The 21,683-nt window shown below is 43.5% G+C and overlaps 1 protein-coding gene across 4 annotated transcripts in view; it reads right to left on the reverse strand.

Moving 5' to 3' along the window:
- The window catches only part of MAF (MAF bZIP transcription factor), a 362,661-nt gene that overhangs the window by 156,887 nt on the left and 184,091 nt on the right, over nt 1–21,683 (reverse strand). The window lies entirely within an intron of this gene.

The raw sequence follows: 21,683 nt of genomic DNA on the forward strand, positions 1-21,683 counted from the left end.
ATGTCCCTTTGAAAAATGAGGGGAGTGCCAACGCTCTTTCTGGCACAGGGCACCAAAAAGTGTAGTTACGGCTCTGGATATTCTACCAACTGTTCAGGTTTACAGACATTATGTTTTGTGCTAAGCAAAGAGAACCTTATAGCATTGTGTAGTTACAGGATTACATATTATACAAGAGGACAAGTTCTGAGAAAGATCGCAGTCACTACCAGCTAGCAATGATGCAACCCTGAGACATGCTTCCTATGAGAGCGAAATTAGCGCCTTACTGTGGAAATGTGGCCGATACCGAACACTGAGTGGGTGCGACACCAATAGACAGTCAACCTGTGTTAGTCACCTCTTACTGTTGGTTCACAAGCACCTTACCAGCTACTGCATTGTTAAAAGAAGTCAAGAATAAAAAAAATATACTTATGTTTATTTGGAGACACTACAAAGGCTACTGATACACAGACTTTAAAATATTGAAATTGAAAGACTATAATTATATGTGTATAGAGGTTATAGAAAGCTTGGCAGCAACAAGTGAGATATTAAAAACAAGAAAAAAAACCTATAAGTAGGTCAACACTGGTATAAAAGTTCTGTACTTTAACAAAGTGTGTCACTGTAAATATGCTGTACTGCTTTTAATACCGAAGGGCCTGATTCAGCAAGGATCGCAGTTGCAAAGACACACGCAATCGGTTGATAAATCCACATTGCCCAATTGCGACGGGAAATGTCTTTACAGAGGCTATGCAGACCCAGAGCACAGTGATTGACAGGAAGTGCCGTTTGGGGTGGTGACGGGGGGTTGGTCGGGTGAACGCAGGCGTGCCAGTGCGTTGGGACGGTGTTGCAGGGGCGTGCTTAAATGATCCCCTTGCAATACCATACGCAGCCTGAGGCCTCTTAGCGTGACCTGTAGTTAGCAATTTCTGAGTGAGGTCTGACCTGCCTTAACTGTGCGTATGGGTCCGATGTTACCGATTATTTTGATATGTTGCCCATGTATACGGATGTGTGTTAGGGGAATCGGGCGTCCTTATGGTAAGCTGTGATCGCAATGCGATTGCAAACATTTGCATTTCACCGCTAATATTAGCAACTGCGGTGCGCACGTTCTAGCAGAATAGCGATCCTCGCTGAATCAGGCCCTAAGAGCGAAGTTTATATATTTAAAGTCATAGTACTTAAAGGTTATTTGATTGCTGGCTATATACATGACAACACATATACAGTCGGGACTAGTGGCGTCACTGGGTTTGGTGTCACCTCGTGTGCCCGCTACTCACTGTCACCCCCTCAGCGTGTATTCCTTCAGTGTGCACACGAAAGGAGCGCAAACATGTACCCCCGAATCCACACTCCCTATTGATTGCCATTTTGGGGGCGTGACCGTGTGTCACACTTCCCTTCTCGTCACACTGGGGATTGCCCTGCGCACCGGTCCCCAGCCTCTCTGGACACATACGTGCGTCATCCATCACTGCTGTCAGCGCTGCTTGGTGACAGCATCCGGAGGGGTGGGGGGTGGGGTGATGCCTAAATAGCAAAGCAGATCTGCTATTTTGGTGTAACCTCGGATGGTTTCACCCAGTGTGGCCCGCCATCCATGCACCGCCCTAGTGACGTCACTTTGTGGCGTATTATTGTCAGAGTAGGCCAGTGTACAGCGAGTCCGCTTTCCCTCCTACACTGCGCCATCTTCCCACTGATATCATGGCAGCCAGCAGCACAACTATTTTCCAAAAATATACTTTACAAAACATTCTTTGACAATAAAAACCAACATGGCATGGCCTGGCTCTGATCCCATCAGCGGTTTCGGTGCCGTCATGTGCACCTTCCTCAAGGGTGGCAAATTTGCAACCCTTAAAAGAGGACAATAGTTACATTAGAATGTCAGATGTACAAAAAGGAGGACTCCGGTTGTATTATTATATCTATATAAAAATGGTGTGGATCCACAGCTAGATACCCCGTTCTGCTAACGCCTTCCTTGCTCCATGCTGTAGACTGCAGTGATCATAGTGCTTTTATCCTGATGAAATCCGTATTTGCTGCGGGTGCGCTTTAGGAAGTAGCCCCTCCGCCATGGATATGGGACCGAGACGGCTTTTTACAGGGTCCTATATCTATTGCCCCTCAGGAAAGTGCGGGCAGTGGATCCCACTACGAGGGAGACAGGACATATCTAAGAGAGGAGGACCAGCCACAAGGAATAAGTATGTATGGGAGCGGTGGGGGCTCGATGGAGGGGGGGCAGGAACAGCTGACAGAGCGGAGGGCGGGGCTGGACAGAGCAGAGGGCGGAGATTGAGGTGACTAGGGTCCAATATACTAGTAAATATTTATAACTTATGTATTATAATTTATAATTATTTACAATCAATCAATCTAGGAAGTCTAACCCAGATTTCATGAGGGTAGTGTTTCAGAAACATCCAGTGCTGCAGTGTTTGAGAAACTGCACTTAAATATAAATAAAATAAAACACACAAAACAATAATGCAAGGAGAGGTGTAATAGAAACCCTCCAAAATAATGAAGAGGTCAATTTCGGTAGCAGTATATTAAACTTCTCTGACTGCCGTTGACGTAGACAAAGCCGAACATTCATCTTTGTCAAATTCACTTTTCCAGCCCTGGCAGAAAATGAGTTAATACTCATATTTCCACATCAAATTAGATAAGAGCACTACAAATGGATGATAAAGTAGCCTGGAGATTATGTTGAAGATTGCACAGAATTTCAGAGAAACCGATTCAGAATATCAAAGAGATAAGAACAGACGAGCAGAGATGGAGCCTGTTGTAAGAGCTGTTCGCCAGCAATTAGGCTGCGTAGTCTAGAGAGAGAATCTTCCTGTGCATCAGGCACCAGAATTAAACTTTATCTGTATGTGACAGACATCAGGATGTCCAGAGAGAGGGGGACAGAGAACGCACAGTGTAGAAATGTACAGCAGGCACCAGAGGGGAGGTGAAGTCACTGGCCACAGGAAGGTCATTGCAAGGTAAATGTAATAATGTACCTCACCATTTTTAAAAGTATATTAAAAGTTGTATAATTGCGGGAGGATATTCCTAACAGTAGTAGACTATGGACTTGCCAGGAATCAATGCCTTAGGGATTCTTGCTTCATGGCTGTACATGGTTGATATGAGCTGGACTCAAGCAGCACAAAGCTTTCCACACTAACAGGGGTATTCAATATGGGAGCGAAAACACAGTTTTTGCGTTAATATCGCACTTATGACGTCATTATCACAGGTTTTAGTTTTACACCGTATTCAATTTCAAAGACTTCGCAGGTTCGAAAAGTCTTTGATAAAAAACGGGGATAACTTTTCACCATTGAATAGGTGTCGAATAAAAGTGCAGAATTGGGGTTTAGGGGTGCAGGCTTAAAAAAAAAAAAAAAATAGCCTGCACCCTTGGGAATGACATTTAAAAAAAGTTTAAAAAAAATATAAAAAAATAATAGGGACACCCCAAAAAATGAATTTAAAAATTGGGGTGAAAAAAAAAAAAAATGGGAAAAAATTGTTTAACAATTGGGAAATAGGTTCAGAGCTATTCTGCAAGTATGCGGCAGGTGTTTTCTAGAATAGATTTATAGCGGCAGGTGCACATTTGCAGAATTTTTAAAAACTTACTTTAGGGACTTAAAAATATGCTAGTACCCATTTTCATGTACCCCAAATTTGATGGGACCACTTAAAAAAACGAAAAAAATAACCTAAGTGCTCTTCTGCAACACTTCTTCAATGTCGGGAAAAAACACCTGCTGCTGCTATTTAAATCCCCGACTTTCAATTAAAGGCTAAAACGGGGGTACCCATAGTGATCCCCCATGTTTTTACAACTTTAGAGGGGTCCTACAATTTTTTTAAGGAAAAATTCGTAACTTTACGCAAATCCAACTTCGCAGGCTCCAGTTTTTGTTAATTTCATATTGAATACGAGGATAAGCGGGCGCGCGCCCGATACTTTAACGCAGGTAAAAGCTCCGATATGAAACGTAAACTTCGACAGCGAAGTTTACGTTTCATATTGAATACCCCTATAAGGCTGTGTACACACTGGAGCGATGGGTATTTATACAGACATCGGAACGAATGCCATGAACAGTGATTGTGCGTCCACAGTGGACAACTTTAATAAACCAGGGAACGGTCACAGTTACTGGCTGCTAGTGATATCGCTAGGTTTGGTGTGCAGCGCATCAAAACTGTTGACCCTCGCTAGCGCGCAATCACCGGTACACACTGAGCAATGTAGGCGATCTGTCGGTACAAAACGGCATATCGGCCCAACATCGCTCCAGTGTAGACCCGGCTTTACTTCAATAGTCTATTCATCATCTCAATATGGCTGCCAGCGTCTGCCCAACATGCAGCTCAGTGGTCCCAGTGTAATGGTAATGATAACTTAACACCCCATTCCTATTAGGCGGAGATAAAAAAATGAAAAAAAAGTTCACTAATGAAAACTCCATTTGCGATTGAATAAGAATTTTTTTTTATTTTAAAAGTTAGTGCTTAATGGTCTGCACCATATAGAAAAATATTCTACATAGAAAGTCTGCAAGCCTGTCAGTCACACATTGCTGTCTCAGGGCGTGATTCATTACCGATTGCAACTGCGATTAAGAATGCAATTGGTCAGTTTTTGCATTCTGCGCATGCATCGCAGTGCGTGAACCGGCCACTGCGATCGGGATTGCGATTGCAGTGACTACGCAGACCCATCGCAGAGTGATTGATAGGAAGTGCCGTTTGTGGGAGGTGACCGGGGGTGGTCGGCGAAACGCAGGCGTGCCAGTGCGTTTAAACGCCGTTGCATGGGCGTGCATAAATTATCCCCTGCAATGCCTTACGCAGCTTGAGTACTCATAGCACGTGATGAGGTTAGCAATTTCTGAGTAGGGTCAGAGCTTGTGGAAGTGTGCGGAGGCTGCGATGGTAATAGATTGTACCGATGGTTTCGCAGTCTTGCTAAACATTACAGAAGTGTGTAAGGTAAAGTGGGCGTCCTTACGTAGTGCTGCGGTGGCATAGCGATCGCAATGGATTAGCATACTATCGCAGTGAGACTGCGTGCGTAATCACTATAGCAATCGCAGATGCGATCGGTAGTGAATCAGGCCCTCAGTAAGAAAAGCCCTTCTCTCCTAACTTGATGAACTGCAGGAAAATCCAGTTATTCACTAACCATAGGCAAACGCAGGGGGGGTTTCCGTCTGCCTGGAAACCCCCCTCCCCAGCACACACCATGACCACAATAGAAATAGTAATATAATACAATGTTACTAGTGCTGCATGTTCTTCTCAGTATCACAAATGAAATGATTAGCACCAACTGTGGATCTTTTAAAATGTGTCAGCCAGTAATAAATATACCTGTGCACCAACTAGGAGATGTGGAAAACATGCACTGTTAGGGGTGCACTGCTATAGACCATCAATACGGTTAATTATTAATACTGTATAATAATACACTATCCAGTGCATAAGGAGACCAATATGTACATATATGTCCAGGGCAGTGCTAAGTTCTTCTGCTGCCCCCTCAGACTCCCGGACTTGCTCCAATGCTCAGGAATGGAGCACACTTCCGCATCTAATGGCTTACTGTGATCGCTGGTCCTGTATATGCTGGAATTATGCAACACAATATGCTTTGTTTGTAACGTATTTTTAAAGCTGGATAAGTGTTAATTATGCCCTCTTCGTGGACAGACCACACTCACTCTAAAATCAAGCATTTGGAAACCCCCCTCTAAAAATCCTGCGTTTGCCACAGCCAACCATGCAGCAAGATGATTGTATCTGCATTTTAGTATAGCATGGTAGAAGATCTATCTTTTGGCTCTTCCTGCACCCTTGACAATTTTACAACTCTGTAATAAAAAAATAGTATAGATATGTACTCTGAAAAAAATAAATAAACAAACTTCCTCCAAATACTCAACTATTAGTTGGATTTTCCTCACTGTACAGTAGAGCATGCTGAAACTACTATACAACAAACAAATATAATGGGTTATAAAAAAGAGAAATGTAAACATTTTCTTAAAATTTGGGGCTCAGGAGCTCATTCAGACCCGTTCGCTATGCTGCGCTCTCTCGCAGCCGGGCGATTGTTGCAAACTGCGCATAAGTCGCAGTGCGCATGCGCGAACCAGTCACTGCGATCGGGAATCGTGCGCTCGTAGAACAAAGACTGAGCGCTACTTTGAGTGACAGATAGTGCAGTTTGTGGGTGCTAACATGGGAAGGTCAAGGAAAACGGGGGAGTGGATGAACAAACGCAGGAGTGACTGACCATCAAAACTGCGTTCTTTTGGTGTGCATAATTAGCATGGAAGAGTCATTGTACACGTCACCTGGTTGCAGGGTTGCCTACCCTCCCGATTTGGGCGGGAGCCTCCCGATAATCGGGTGCAGCTCCCGCCCTCCCGGAAAGGCAGGCAAGCCTTTCCCCCGACATCCCCTCGCAATTTACACCTAACCCCCGCTGCGAGGGCAGCCAGTGACGTGATTCGCGTCATTTTGGCCCCGCCCCCTGCCTCACAATGCCTGTATCATCGGCATTGTGTAGCGGGGGCGGGGCCAAAATGATGAGATCACGTGACCCCGCGACACCTACAAATGCCAGGCAACCGTCCGGACACGCCCCTTTTTTGCCACGCCCCCCGCTGCCCTGCCGATCTGGCTGCTCCCTCCCGGAAGGAGCAGGCAGAAAGTCGGCAACTATGCCTGGTTGTATTTCAGCCTGCAGTGATCGCGGTGCTTGCGGCGGGGTAGGGTCTACCTCAAGGGCTGCGAGCAGCTCCTATGGCTCTCGATGTTACTGATTAATCATACACTTCCTGGAGATGATGTGTGCCAAGAAAGAAAAGTGGTAGTCATTACAGCGGCGTGCGATCACTCTGCCGTCGCTCTCTAAGACATAGAGGGCGTCCTTAAGCCTGGCCGTGAGATCGCGGAATTTGCATATCCGCCCCCTGACCGCTGCGAGAGAGGGCAGCATAGCAAATGGGTCTAAATGAGCTCCTCAGTTCCATTAGGCTAAATAGGATAAAGTTCATGTATTATATTTTCATTAATGCTGGTTGGTTCTAATCAACATGATAAAAAAAAAAAAAAATCACTAGGGGTCTGATTCTCTACTGTACGCAACTGCGTTAAACTGCGATTGTATGCTAATTGATTGCGATCGCTATGCAGTCGCAGCACTGCGCAAGGACGCCCACTTTACTCAACACACATACGTACTGTACACTTACACAAGCCCTGACCTTACTCAGAAATTGCTAACTTTCACACGCACGCTATGAGACCTCAGACTGCATAGGCCATCGCAGTGGATAATTTATCCATGCCCCTGCAACGGCGTGCGAACGTACTGGCACGCCTGCGTTTTGCAGAGCGCCCCGTCACCTCCCACAAACGGCACTTCCTGTCAATCACTCTGCGTAGTCGCTGCAATGCAGTCCCCATAGCATCGGCCGGTTTGTGCCCTGCGATGCATACGCATGCTGAGTGCAAAACAATCGGCAGATTGCATGCGTAATCGCAGTTGCATCCTGTAGTGAATGAGGCCCTAGGTACAGTCTAATAAATATCACTACAATGAGAAGAGGAGAATTTGTTTACACCACATTTGAAAACATTAAGGGGTCTATTTATCAAGACAGAGAAAGACTTGGTTTATGTCATTTAAAAAAAAAAAAAAAATTTTAAAAAAATCACCAGTGCCATTGGCAACACTGGCAGGCAGAGGTATCAGTAGCCTGGAGTTGCCCATACTGAAAGATCCAGCCCATTTTCCATTCTTTTGCTGGCTGTGAACGATTATTGTTTAGTATCATATTAAACAATACTCATTCAAACCAATGGTTCACCTCAATCGATGGAAGATTGGGAGCCGATGTTTTTTTCCCTTCCCTAACAGGACGGAGCTTAGCCCCGCCCCCGGATGTGCGCTAATCCCTGTCCCCATGTTTGATTGGCCATCGCTGCGGGCCATCGAGGGAGTACAAACCATCGGTAGATTACCATAAATGGTTTTGTGCCATCAATGGGCCCATCAATGGTAACAATCGATGGACACCCCACCGATGGCCATCCCTACTCTATGCTGTCCTGTCCCAGCCCTGCCCTCTAACCCTGTGAGGATATGCCTGGGGGCGAGGCAGCCAACTCCGTTAAGACTGAAGCATCCTAGGAATGCTCCGGGCAGTTCCACAGGTGGCTCTGCAGCGAAGCTAGTGGCTACAGAGTGCCATTCCAGGCACCCTGTAAGCCACATTCAGGTGCCGTGGGGCAGTGACGATACAGTCCACAGGGCCTTGCCCACACAACCCCTAGTTACGGCCCGAATCACTTTGCACCAGGAAGTACTGGAGAAGGCCCCTGATGAAGGCTATGGCCGGTAGGGGGAGCATGGATAAATCGGGAAGTTCCTTTTCCACAGCATTTTAGGGTTTCCTGTTTGTTATAAATAGATGCCAAATTTGTAATCTGTTAGAATAATTTTTTTAAATGGTGTTAGTAAACAAAACATCTGTTTTTAGGATCAACATTTCCTAACCTTTACAACTACGTAGGCCAAATATGCTTTAGAGCTCAGCTCGTACTATGGTTACTCATAATAATTCCATAAAGAAACAGCCACATGCATTGGACCAGTACAGTTGGGGGAACCCCCTTATTCCCCAATACTCAGTGACACACAGACTTACTGTAGTAAATCATTCTGGCGACAAACCAGTTCTGCACGTAGAAGTTCTAAAGTAAACAATATCCTAAAGTAAACAATATCCGTGTGTCTGAGAAGTTAGTAATGCGCAGTAAATTATTATGACACCTGAAGATATCATTTCTACATACTATATATAGGGAGCCACATAAGGCATGCTCAGGCAAACATATTTTTAGTATCTGCTTTTCACATATGGTACAGCAATCCCTAGGCTACAGCCATATGTAGGGAACTCTACATTTTAAGACTTATTGTCGGGAAGATTTATGGGAGTGATCTATGATCAGCAATTTTTCATGTCCTCGTATCATGAGCAAACACACAGAGGGCCATTCCCTGCATAATCAGGAGGTGTAATACAGAACGCTCCTGTCACTGTGAATCTGTCAAGGAAGCGCAAAGTTTACTCTGCTAAAAATGCACTTTGGCATTGTAAGATCTCTCTGCCAGGGAACGAATGAAAATTACTAACAGGAAGAATACATTGAAATTATGCTTAAAAAAAACACGTCGCCGAAACGAAGGTTATTCCTATCTGTGGTGTCCAGACCTTCTTTAATATATACAGGTTTTCAGTCACCATGAATAAAAGTGGATGTAAAATTATTTGGTAGGGCTGAGATGAAAGACCTTCTCTCAATGGAAGGAAGAGCAGTTGCTCTGCATGTCCCTGCCAAGCCCTGCACTGCTGTGCTGTGCTCTAGATTGTCTGAAGGGGCAAAGTGGTCACTATACATCAGGATAGTCTACATTATCATCACACTCTGGAGCTCACTGGATGCATTTGTGCAGAGCCTATAGGCAGGAAAAGAGATTTAAGAATACTCCTTATTGTCAAAGTATTTTTAATCACTACTACAAAGTATTTGCCCCTGAAGAAGTCCTATTGGACGAAACGCGTATGGTTGTGTTTGGGGCAGTGTCGTCATGTACAGTGGAAAAGATCTGCCATCCTGAGCTCGTGCCCATAAGGGTGGTGGCGGAAAATATCCACCTCCTTCTCTGTCAATTGGCGATACTTTGTCATTCTGTACAATTGTAAGCAAGTTCTTAATATGTAATATATGTTTTATATGTAATAAAAACATTGGTCTTATATGGATACAGCCTATTGGCATTCTTTGTTGGGTGAATTCTGGTGAGAGGGTATACCCTACAGGTAAAATTTGGAACACCAAGCGTTTTAGAAAGATTGCCATGGGGATTCAAGTCACCAAGGATCACTATGTAAGCAACATCTGCGGAGGATACTTGAAATCTGAATATTAGTGCCCTCTTATTGTATAAACATACACACACACGAATATTATATATATATATATATATATATATATATATCCCCATCTCTCTCAAGCATAAGATCAGCTACACACACAATTGTCAAAGTCCACAATAGATCTCCCTTTGGCTTAGTAAATTATTATGTGCAGGGACGTTCTCTCTATTTTCCTACCCTAGCACACTCATTGTTACCAGTGCTCCGCTCCTTTGTATCCTACTAAGGGGTGTAACTAGCTAGGGGCGACCCCCACCTCCCCGTCCCTTACTCCTGGCTAGCAGGGTACCTGGAACAGCACCCTGCAGTCTGGATTGCTGGTGCAGCACCCACGAAGGGTCCTGATGCTCCAGAAGGACACCCTGCACTTACCAGAGCAGCCAGTGCCTCCTCCTTCTGCGCAATTTCATGCACTGTGCCACAACAGGGCGCACCCGAACCCGGCTACGGCTCTGATACTACTCAATAGAAAATGACAGAAAGGACCTAGTAAACAAATAGTTTGAACCCCTTGTAAACACAGGGTTTCCACCTTAAGCCAAGACATGGTAAAATAATGCTTATTAACTTTATAGTAACTCAAGATCCACAGGTAAATGTAATAGCCGGCAAGTCTGTCCGATGTTTTAAAGTAGGAATAATTTAATAGGCAGGTTGGTTTTACCTTTTAAATGATCGGGCAGACTTTCTGGGTACCCGCCGGTGCCTCTAGATCACAGCCTATTACATTTACACCTCCCCCCCCCAGTGTTAGAGGACACACTTGGTAAGAAACATTGAACCATAAGCTGGGAAATAGGTATATAACAATAACTGGTACTCGTTCTGAATGATTTTGCCGCAATGTGCAATTTTGGAGTAAAGCAAATAAAATTCCCCAAAACAAGAAAATCTATAATCTTGCAACAAACTTTTGTAGTCAAATAGTTTTATCGATATAACACTTATGTTTGGATAGAAGCTTTGCCTATTCATATAATGTACGTGGTTATCAAATGATAAGATTAAAGCCTTACCATAAAATTAAAAAAAATAATAAAAATAAAAAAAAAGTGTGAGAACTTCTAGCGTTTAACAATGTGTTCAGTAGTTCAAAATGTCCATTATGCGCCTTTGGAGCCCAGTACCGTCTGCTAATGCTTCACTTCCAGAGTAAGAGTCAGCCCAGCTCCGAAGGTGTACGTCACAGGAACAATGCATCTTCACTCAGATGCAGGAGATAGTGTATAGGTGCCATACACTGTCTGATACATTATATGACATGCTGTAACCATACAATATCCTTGCCTTAAATAGTGAGTATATCCACTGTCAGATCCAAGCACACATTACTGTATCCGTCTGACATGCTTGAAGATTTCTCATGCCCGACAGAGCGGTAATTGGTGCTCAGCCATACACTGTACAATTATTGGCCCAATCAGCCCAGAGGCTAAACACAGGTTCACTTTTCACATGGTGCCAGACCAGCCCCACAGTGCGTGAGAGGGAGCCATGTGATTAGCTCCTGGCAGCCATTGCAGTGTGGAAACGGCAGCTAGTAGGGAACGGTGTCTGGCTGCACTTCGGGCCTAATCCAGAGATCTAGGCAAACCCGACGGCTCACGTACATCACCGATGGTGTGCAGATCTCCTGCAAGATTTGTCACAGTGTGCTGGATGCCGCAGCCCAGTTGACAGGCTGTGGCCATTTGGGGGCGGAGCAAGGGTGGCGACTGGCAGCGTTGCAGAATCTAGGGGGGGGGGCTCGGGTGTCAACCCAATTTTCTGGGTGTGCTGAAGCCAGGGGCTGCATCCTTGGACGCATCTTCACTTGCTTCAGCATCACGAATTCCCTGGTCATCCTGAGTGTTACTCAGATGACCGATGTTCACTGAAGTGATCCGGTGCTAGGTCTTCAGATGCAGCAGTTGATCAGAGAAGCTGGCAGGAGGCGTCTAAAGTACACAAGACGCTTCTCCTGCGGCATTAAAATATCATCACACAGCCGGTGCATACAAAGATGTATTGCCTGTGTGAAGTGCGCTCACCAGTACCTATGCCTTTAAAGCTAGGAAACATTGATAAATACAGGATGAGCACTACAATGTGTTTGCTGCCCTCCTGAATGACACATTATTACTGTATATTGCTCATTAAAAGGATTTACACATTGCCTCAAATATTCCAAACCTCCCACACAGAATCTCATGTATCGATCCCCCAGTCATGTGGGATTCCCTCCCGTGCCATAGACTTGCCATCCTCATGATTTAGAGGCTCAGAATTTATGGCATTTGCATACACAGCAATATCTTCATTGGCTGGTTTGTCCATAGCACGGCTGTGTGTACAGGGGCGAGATAGACTTATCTGCTTCTGCAGCTAGAGTATGCCTTTATCATTACCCCAAACAAGTAGGATGAGGATGGTATTGAGCATTATGTAGAGATGATGTGCCTCAAATATTTCATTTATAATTAAATGAGATTCCAGATCCCCAACCTTCAACTAAAATGAAGGAAAACCAATAAGGCAATTGACAGAAACATTGCACTAAAGAATTAGCTGTAAATTATTCAGCGTCCGCACATTATGGACTTTCCATGAAAACAACAACCGCTCAGTAAAAGAAAGAAAAATTGAAACAAACAAACAAAAAACAAACAGTTTGTCCATATTGGAGCATGCCCAAGACTGAAATGTGTGTAGTATTTTGTGACTTTTGCTTTACTAAAGCAGGAATTACTGTACAGTAATGAAGTGACACTAGTGTAAAACTACAGAATACCCTACCTGCGTAAATTCTGTATTGCAAAATGTAGGGACCGTTTGGATAAAATCTGGGAAATAGGCTTATGAAACGGATGACAGAAGGGTGGAAAGGTGAAAATGTAAATTGTATATACTACTATGGGGTCTATGTACTAATAATCATGGAACTGCCGCAATTCTCTATCCATATCGCAGGGGAATTCGCAGGGACAGCGGTTGCAGGATATTGCGACTTATATCCCTGGAAAATTGTAGAAGTCTTTCATGTTTGTACAGTGTCAGCTTCCGGGACTGCGAGATAGATATTGAAAGATTTCTCTCCTGCTGCTAAGCCCCCACAGGCTTAAAGCAGTTTACACATCTGAAAATGGTGTAAACTACCGGAACCAAACTCCAAAAGCTTTGCTTTTTGGAGTTTGGTACATAGGGATCAGATTATAGTCCCCATTGATATTAATGGGGACTGCGATCTGCAGTGCTAATTAGCACTTTATTGGAGATTTCTGTAAAATCTCCTGCACTGTGCCATTAGTACATAGGAACAGTACATAAAATGTTTATGCTGGGCTATTTTACTGGAAAAATAGGTCCAGGACCTGTGGGTGTAGCTATACAAAAACAATTATATATACATATGTAGAGTATTTAGAAAAGAAGGGACTCAAAAGGTTCTTTAAAATGAAACTTATCTTATGGGAAATACAGTTCCTGCTGAAAAATAGCACTGATTTTATGCAACAAACAGCTTGATACATAGGCCCCTATATTCCAAGCAGTTACTCCATATTCAATGTATATAATCAACATATACTCTTCTCGCAAAGTAAGCAGCAGTTTACGGGGACCAGCGAGTTAGTACATCATATAGCCGTTGAGAGGGTTAAACAAGGTTAGTGTAATATTGACATGATGAAGATACTGAATGGGAAAAAAAAAAAAAAAAAAAAAAAAAGATTCATGAATGCAAACCGATCTCCATAACTGTAATGGGATATTACTTTTGTAAACTGCTAAAAGCATAGCAATATCATCCATCATTACTAATTTAACACTGCAATCAATTGCAGCGTTTGAGCCTTCTGTATTGTAGCTCTTCCATCCCTATGTTATCTAGGGTCTTCTTCTCTAATACAGCCACATGCACTAACAGAAACCACATCTCCTCCATTTTAACCATAATCCGGGTTTTTCTAGGAAAAAAAAAAAAGAGGATAATGTCAATAGGAGCACAGGGGAGCAAAGGCTGTTCATTAGTTACTGGAGTATTATATGTAGAGATTTGGGAGTCAGATATATTGCATATATTCTGACAGAAGGCATTTGGAAGAAAAGAAAAATCAATATGATTGATCACTTGAATGCGTGGTTTATATGTGAACGTGGCGTTCCTGGCCTGCTAATGCGATCTGAGTTTACATATAGACTGTCGTGTGTGCTTCCAGAAAAGTGGCATGAGCACACAACACAGGGAAATGATATATATGCAAAAGGCATCATTATACAAAAGAGGGCTCCAGTTGTGGTCAGGCATATAGCGGAGCCAGGGCTGGCGTGAGGTTTCTTAGCTCCCAGCGCCATCATGTGCTGCCACTCCTTCCCTCACCATGTGTGTATACCAATAATGCCAGCGGGTGGGAGGACGGTGGGTTTTTCCGGTGATGAGTGCAATAATCTTCCGGCATGGCGCAGGGCTGCGTCCGTTAGGCTATGGCACTCTGGGCGATGGCCCTGCTAGCCCGTCCTTGAGCCGCCACTGAGCAGAACTTTACTTCAAATACCTGTAGTTCAAGATCATAAAGGACGGCTACCTCTGGTCTAGAGATATAGTCACCTATATAGCCCACCTATCCAAAGGCATGCAGACCGTGCCCATCATCATCAGCTGCTGGATCTCACCCACCCCAATTCTGGCATCCTTACCCCAGGCCCCGCCATCTTATCATGGACTAATCCTACAGCAGTGCCCGCGTCCATAGAAATAATTGCCGATCTAAAATAGTTTTCCATTGACCGCATAAACAGTTCTGCCATTAGACTATAGCGTAAACACTACTAGACAAAGGTTATAAAATATGAATAATTAGAGAAGCTGTGAGAAAGTTATAAATATTCATAAGCGTTTTATATTTACATAACCATGGTACAAAATGAAGAAGATGTTTTTTTTCCTTCTTGTGAATAAGCCACAACAAACCAAACCAGTCAGGTAGCAACTTGTTGGTCTACTAGAATTTCAACAAATTAGTACTGTAGAGAGAGGTTTCGCTCAAAACCAAAATAAATCAACACAAATGAGTCTTTTAGTTCAGAAAACCACACTATTATCTGGAAAACCTCAGTCCCTGCTTTCTGCAGCTGGGTATTTTATCATAGCTACTGTGGTAATGGACTAAATTAATAGTTGGCTGTATGAACATTTACGGCTGGATTCAGGAGGTGGGCGCACTGCCGATTGGGGCTCATTTAGAGGTAGACGGTAAAGGCATCAGTGCTGACTCTTTGTATATATCAGCTGTGCTAAAATATGCAAGGGCCGCAGGAAGCATCTTGTGCAAAAAGTCGCCCACTGCCGACTTCTCTAACTTACAGCTGTGTCCGAAGGAGCATCATCAGCAGGACCCGTACAGAGCCAACCGATATCTGCTGGTTTCAGGCTGATGGTCTTACAGACACTTTATCTGACAATATATGCCCAACGTAACCCTTTCCTAACATTATGGCTTAGGACTCGACTAATTCTTTAGTTTAGTGAAGAAGACCGCCAAAATATCCGTACGGCCCCAGTACTAGGGGTCATAGGTGAGCATGTGGGTGATCCCATGCTTCTTTGGGTACCCTCTGCGGTGGTGCACTGAAGGGAGTATGGCCATGAAATTTTGGGGGTGTGGTTATGCCTTCCTGGCAGGCCAGCCCCCCCGGCACGGGTACTTTTTTTATCCACTCTCCTCCATATATATTTTTAAATATAACAAAGCATCACTGAATTTAATCAATTAAAACCGACAATAGCCATAAACAAAACCGAACATAGAACTATCTGTGCAAATACATTTTTAAATAGGAACCATATTACTGTGCCTTCACCCACCTTGCGATAGGCAGACTCGCTATTAAGCAATAGAGTAAGCTGCTTAGCTTGCCAGCCACATTTGTTTCTATGTAAAGATGAATGTGCCCAATATGAGAAATACCCTTCTTACAGACTGCTGTTTCATTGTCATTAAGCTAGGATTAGATCGTATATTTATAAGCTATGACTGTATAGGAAAAGGATTCCAGCCCTCTAGGCAGGTGAGGTGCCCCAGTGTAATGCCCGGCCTAATTAAGCACGGACATAATTTTTTTGAATGGACGCAGTCTGTCATGAAAAACCTCAGCTAATCCATACGGAGCAAAAAGCTACAAGACAATTTGTTTGTCTGTGGCCTATGGATTTCCTGTTACTCTTGAAGCTTTCTGTTTAATTGCTCAGATAAGTTCAATGTGCACTGATTTAAACCCATATCTCTTGGCATGTTGGAAATGAACATAAACTGGTTAACCCTTTACGTCAGAAGAGACATTCTGCTGCAGCGAGGGATAACAGCCGGATTATGTGCTGGTTTCAATTAAAAACACAAAACAAAAAACGTAAAATAGTAATTTGCCTTTAGGTAGCTCTTTAAGCTCTAAGACAGATTTGCCAATTCCGAGCTATATTATAAATTACTACTGTAGCACACCTTATTACAAGGGATTTGCCACCTTCAATTGACTTTAACTTAGTGGCTTGTAGATGACATACTGTGACATTTACTAAAAACACTGTTTATTCTTTTAGTTCCTTTCTGGGTATATAAATGATGTGCCTACCAGTGGCGTAACTTCATCCCAGGTGCCCGGAGGCAAAATAAATGTTGGTGCCCCCACCCACCCCCCCCAAATTAAAATGTATCAAACCCCAGCACCTATGCCAGCCCCAGCTGCTACCGCCCCCTATGCAGTTTCTTTTATACAGTGCCCCCAGTAGTGCTTCCCCTATGCAGGGCCTCCAGTAGTGCTCCCCCTATGCAGTGCCTCCAGTAGTGCTCCCCAAATGCAGTGCCCCCAGTAGTGCTCCCCAAATGCAGTGCCCCATATAGAGTGCCCTCAGTAGTGGTCCCCTATGCAGTGGTCCCAGTAGTAATAATGCCCCGTATAGTAATGCCCCCAGTAGTAAAGGCCCCTGTAGTGCCCCCAGTTGTAAAGCCCCCAGTAGTGATGTTCCCTGCAGTGCCCCCAGTAATAATGCCCTTGTAGTGCCCCCAGTAGTAATGCTCCCTGCAGTGCCCCAGTAGTAATGCTCCCTGCAGTGCCCCCAGTAGTAAGGACCCCTGTAATGCCCCCAGTTGCAGTGCTCCCAATAGTTCCCCAATAGGATGCCCCCAGTAGTAAGACCCCTATAGTGCCCCCACCCGTAGACACACACACACCCCAACACTTACCCTTAAACCCCGCTCCAGTGCCCGCTTCTGTCCGTCCCTGGTGCCCGCTCGACGGAACTATGGGAGTGACATCATGACGTCACTCCCATAGTGCACTACGGGACCCGGAGCTCAGGAGTGAGTTCCTTCCTCCAGCTGTCACTGGCGTGTCGGGGGGGTGGGGTGGGGTCGTAGGGTAGAGCGGAGAGAAGGAGCGCCGATCAGCGGCGCTCCTTCTTCATGCAGCTCCTCATCAGCAGTGCCCGGAATGGCCGGGTGACAATGGAGCCAGGTGCCCCCTTCAGGGCTGGTGCCCGGCGACAAATGACTATGTCTCCTGGAGTTCCCCCACTGGTGCCTACATAATCAGTTTGAGATGCCAAATGAAGCTGGATTCATTGTAACCAGTGTTGGAAGACCTAGCAGAGTTGTATCGAAACCAAAGGCAATGAAAAAAATACACCTCGGTCTAGATCAGTGGTCTCCAACATTAATTGAGGTGTGAGTTACTTTAGAAAAATTAAACCTCCTGAACAGCTACTAAAATTATAGAAAATAAAAATGCATTTACTTATTACAGTGATATTGTTGTAGTTTGTAAATAAAATGTAAGCACAAGCACATTTTACTGTTAATTACTGGCTCCAAGGAGGTACTCGCAGTAGATGAGCAAAAAGGTATAGGCAGGGCTGCTGTGTGATTTTCCGGCAGTGCTGGGTGGGAGTCACTCGCTCTGCCGTAGCGTAGACACCGTGGGTTGAGCCACGGGGTAGCAAATCAGGTTATTGCTGTAGAGACTGCGGCAATCACCTGACGTGCTTCCCTGTGGCTCCACCCATGTTGTCGATGCCATGGGGGACCACACATCAGAGGTCACTTCCTCCTAGTTGACTTGGCAGTACTGCAGCTAGGTGAGCTACCAAAATTAAGACCGCGAGCTACAGGTTGGAGACCACTGGTCTAGATAAAAGACCTTACTAAACACCTATTTACTAACCAATGAATGAAGCCGCACTAATATTTAATAAAGGTTGCAGGTCGGTACATACATGCCAATGTATTGTAGTAAACTGAAGGTGGGTAGCTGGCTTGGATTAGAATTCACAATTTGGTGGATGTAGGTACTTTAGAAATTAAAACTAGGAGGAAACAAAAAATGAGGACGTGCTAGAGACAAAATAGCTGAGGTTATGCCAAATGGGTGTAGTTGGCAGTAAGTGGGTGGGGATACAGAAGACATGTACACACTGTTTGGCTGTATACATGCATATAAACTGTATACATTTTATATGCATTTCATATAACTTTTTAAATATGTCCAAGCCAATCCTATGTGGGAACATACAGGAGAAGGCTTCATAAGCACATTTCATTGTGTTTACAATATGCTACCACTGAGATTAATGTAAATTTTCAACTGCATTGACGTGCAATGAAATGGAACAAGAAGTGTTTTTTTTATTTTTTTATTTTAAAAACCGCACTGTAGCCCAATGCACCTTAAATGCATTAAATCAAAAATCCCTTCACTCACAGATCATATAGTGATTTTTTATACATGCACCTACCTTTCTTTAGAAATGCATGTTACACATAGAATTGTAATGCCTGTGCATATGTACAGTAGCCTGAAATTGGCTAATCGAAGAACCAACTGGTAGCGTCGAACTTCTGGTATGGTCCAACTCATCCGACATACTCCAGATGCATCGCCCGCTCTATAGCTCACAGTACAGGCATGGTATACTGTAGGGTTCAACATCTCTGAAGGCCAAACAGGGACAAAGAACTAGGACAAACACAGGATTCATGCTACTATTATACCATTACATTTAGTAACCAGATACATTTGGAGATCTCATTCATTATTATCTGTACATGAAAACCAAAAGAGGAACAATTTGGGAGGAAAGTGAAAGAAGGAGGGAGCTAGGGTCCAAAAGGGGGACTGTAGTGATGCATCAGATAGATATTCTGGTGCAGAATGGACACCACAGTCTGGGATGTTTAATAGCAAAGCTGGCATATACTTCTAGAAACATAGTATAATCATCTGAAAAATGTCACTATGGTTACACTATACAAAGGTTTGACCTATTACCTATATCCAGCTAATGACCGGATTTATATCACTCCAGAAGGCAAATGTTTAATAGGTTCCAATTTGGCAAAAGGTGGGGGATCACATTTTGCAAAAGTGCTAATATTTTGGCAATTCTGATATGGCATTCAAAGCGGCAGTGTGCCTTTTTTTTTTTTTTAGTCAAAGCCCAGGTTGATTGTTTAAGACAATTTAAAACAAGAAAAACACCATTTTAAATCCTGTGACAAAATTGCCCCCACCCCTCCCAAAAAAACAAACACATTTGCCAATTTGGAACCCAATAATTTTTTTAACCAGGTTTTTCAATATATTTAAAATTCCCCACTTTATCAGCGATGGTTTTGCCATACTAATAGTACAAGAAAAAAATAAAAATAGGTGATAAATCCCCATTACTACAAACCACTAAAATATTTTGCCAATGGTTTACCATCTGTGTCATCGCTGTAAACACAAAATAAAGGTGTCACCAGCATCCATGGACATCCACAGCCAATGGGAAAAAAACTGGTTTTATTTAAGCATGTTATATGGGGGTAATACCCATCCAGTATGCTCATAAATAATCCTATCTGCCCTGGTACTAAATTAAAAATAAATTGGCATTACTAGTAATTTAGTAAATAGACTGGGCATCAAGAAGCAAACTCCCTCCAAACATGAACCCGTAAAAGTTGGTTTCCTCTTTGATAGGAATAGTGGAGGACATGTAACAAAGCTTCTAAAAAATTGAAAAGGTCACCCATAGCAACCAATCAGCTTCTACTAATTTTATAAAATGTACTTTTATGATACATTTCCCCCAATATCCAGGGCCAGTGTAACAATGGGGCGGAAGGAGCTCCAGCTCCTCACATAGAAATAGGCCAGCTGGCCACCCAGTCAGCTATAAATTATGGTTGTTAAAATTGCATTTGTATTCTCCTCACAAAATTATGCAATTTTATACTTTAACATAGTTAGGAAGCCATTGGGGCTGATAGTCTAGGAGAGGCCTGGCCAACCTGTGGCTCTCCAGCTGTTGTGAAACTACACATCCCAGCATGCCCTGACACAGATTTAGCATCCCTAATAGCAAAACTTTTGCAGGGCATGCTGGGACTTGTAGTTTCACAACAGCTGGAGAGCCACAGCTTGGCCAGGCCTGGTCTAGGGAGTGTACACACCCACATAGGTCTTCTACTATGTTTATAGTTCAGAATTAAATTGCAACAGTACATGTATGTCAATGGAGCTGCGATACTGGACTTGGCGACGGCAACAACATTTCTTATATAATAGATGCTTTTTTACAAGCTGCGGGACATGGTTACTTTTTAGAACTCTAACTATGGAAGGGTACATAAAAACTTAAATTCAAATGTAACAGACCAGCACTGTGTGAATTAAATTATACTTTTAAAAAAAATTTATATATATATTTTTTTTTAAAAACAATGAAGCCTATTTATCAAGCCCAATTTTAATAAAGTTATGTAGGAACAAGATATTCTGTATCATTTTATGTATTCCCGCTATGTACTGACAGCCTGATCCTGGAGATTTCACAGAAATCTTCTGCAAAAGACTACTAATAATGCTGGGCATACACTATACAATTATCTGTCAGATATCTGTCCAATCTGGCTGGTTGGAATGAAAACCTGGTAATGTATGGGAGCAAATAACAGTTGATCATATTGTTTTAAACTAGGGATGTGCAGGCTTGGATTAGTTCAGATTTGCACGCCGTATTCTGATTTTTCCATCCAAAAAACGGGGCTCAGAAAGAGGCAAAACGTCATCTTTCATGGACAAATCATCATTCCTGGATAAAAGTCCAGGAATGATGACGTTTTGCCTCTTACTAAGCCCCATTTTTTTGGAGGGTAAAATCCGAACCCGGCGTGCAAATCTGAACTAATCTGAGCCTGCACATCCCTATTTTAAACACTGGAAAACGGACAAAAAACATTTGTTCAAATTGGTTTAATACGTGTGTTTTATCCAATTTGTCTAAACAACCATTTTTGTCTGTTTTCCAGTGTTTGTGAGCAAATGGATGATTGTCATTTGCTCCCATACATTACCAGGTTTTCATTTCAACCAGCCAGATTGGACAGATAATTGTATAGTGTATGCCCAGCATTAGCGCTGCAGACCGCAGTCCACATTATTATCAATGGGGACTAAGGTCCAACCCCTTTTCACTAAAGCTTTGCAGAGGTTGGACTGTAGACTAAAGCTGCCCATCCACTAGATGACAGGCAAAAGGCTGCACGATTACGACATTGCAGTCGTTGGTCAGTCTGTGATGTGCCTACACTGAACCAGCAGTCGTTTGGTGTAGGCACATCAATCATCTGC

This window comes from Taudactylus pleione, unplaced genomic scaffold (genome assembly GCF_031769625.1).
Source record: "Taudactylus pleione unplaced genomic scaffold, aTauple2 ptg000195l, whole genome shotgun sequence".
NCBI classification, from domain to species: Eukaryota; Metazoa; Chordata; class Amphibia; order Anura; family Myobatrachidae; genus Taudactylus; species Taudactylus pleione.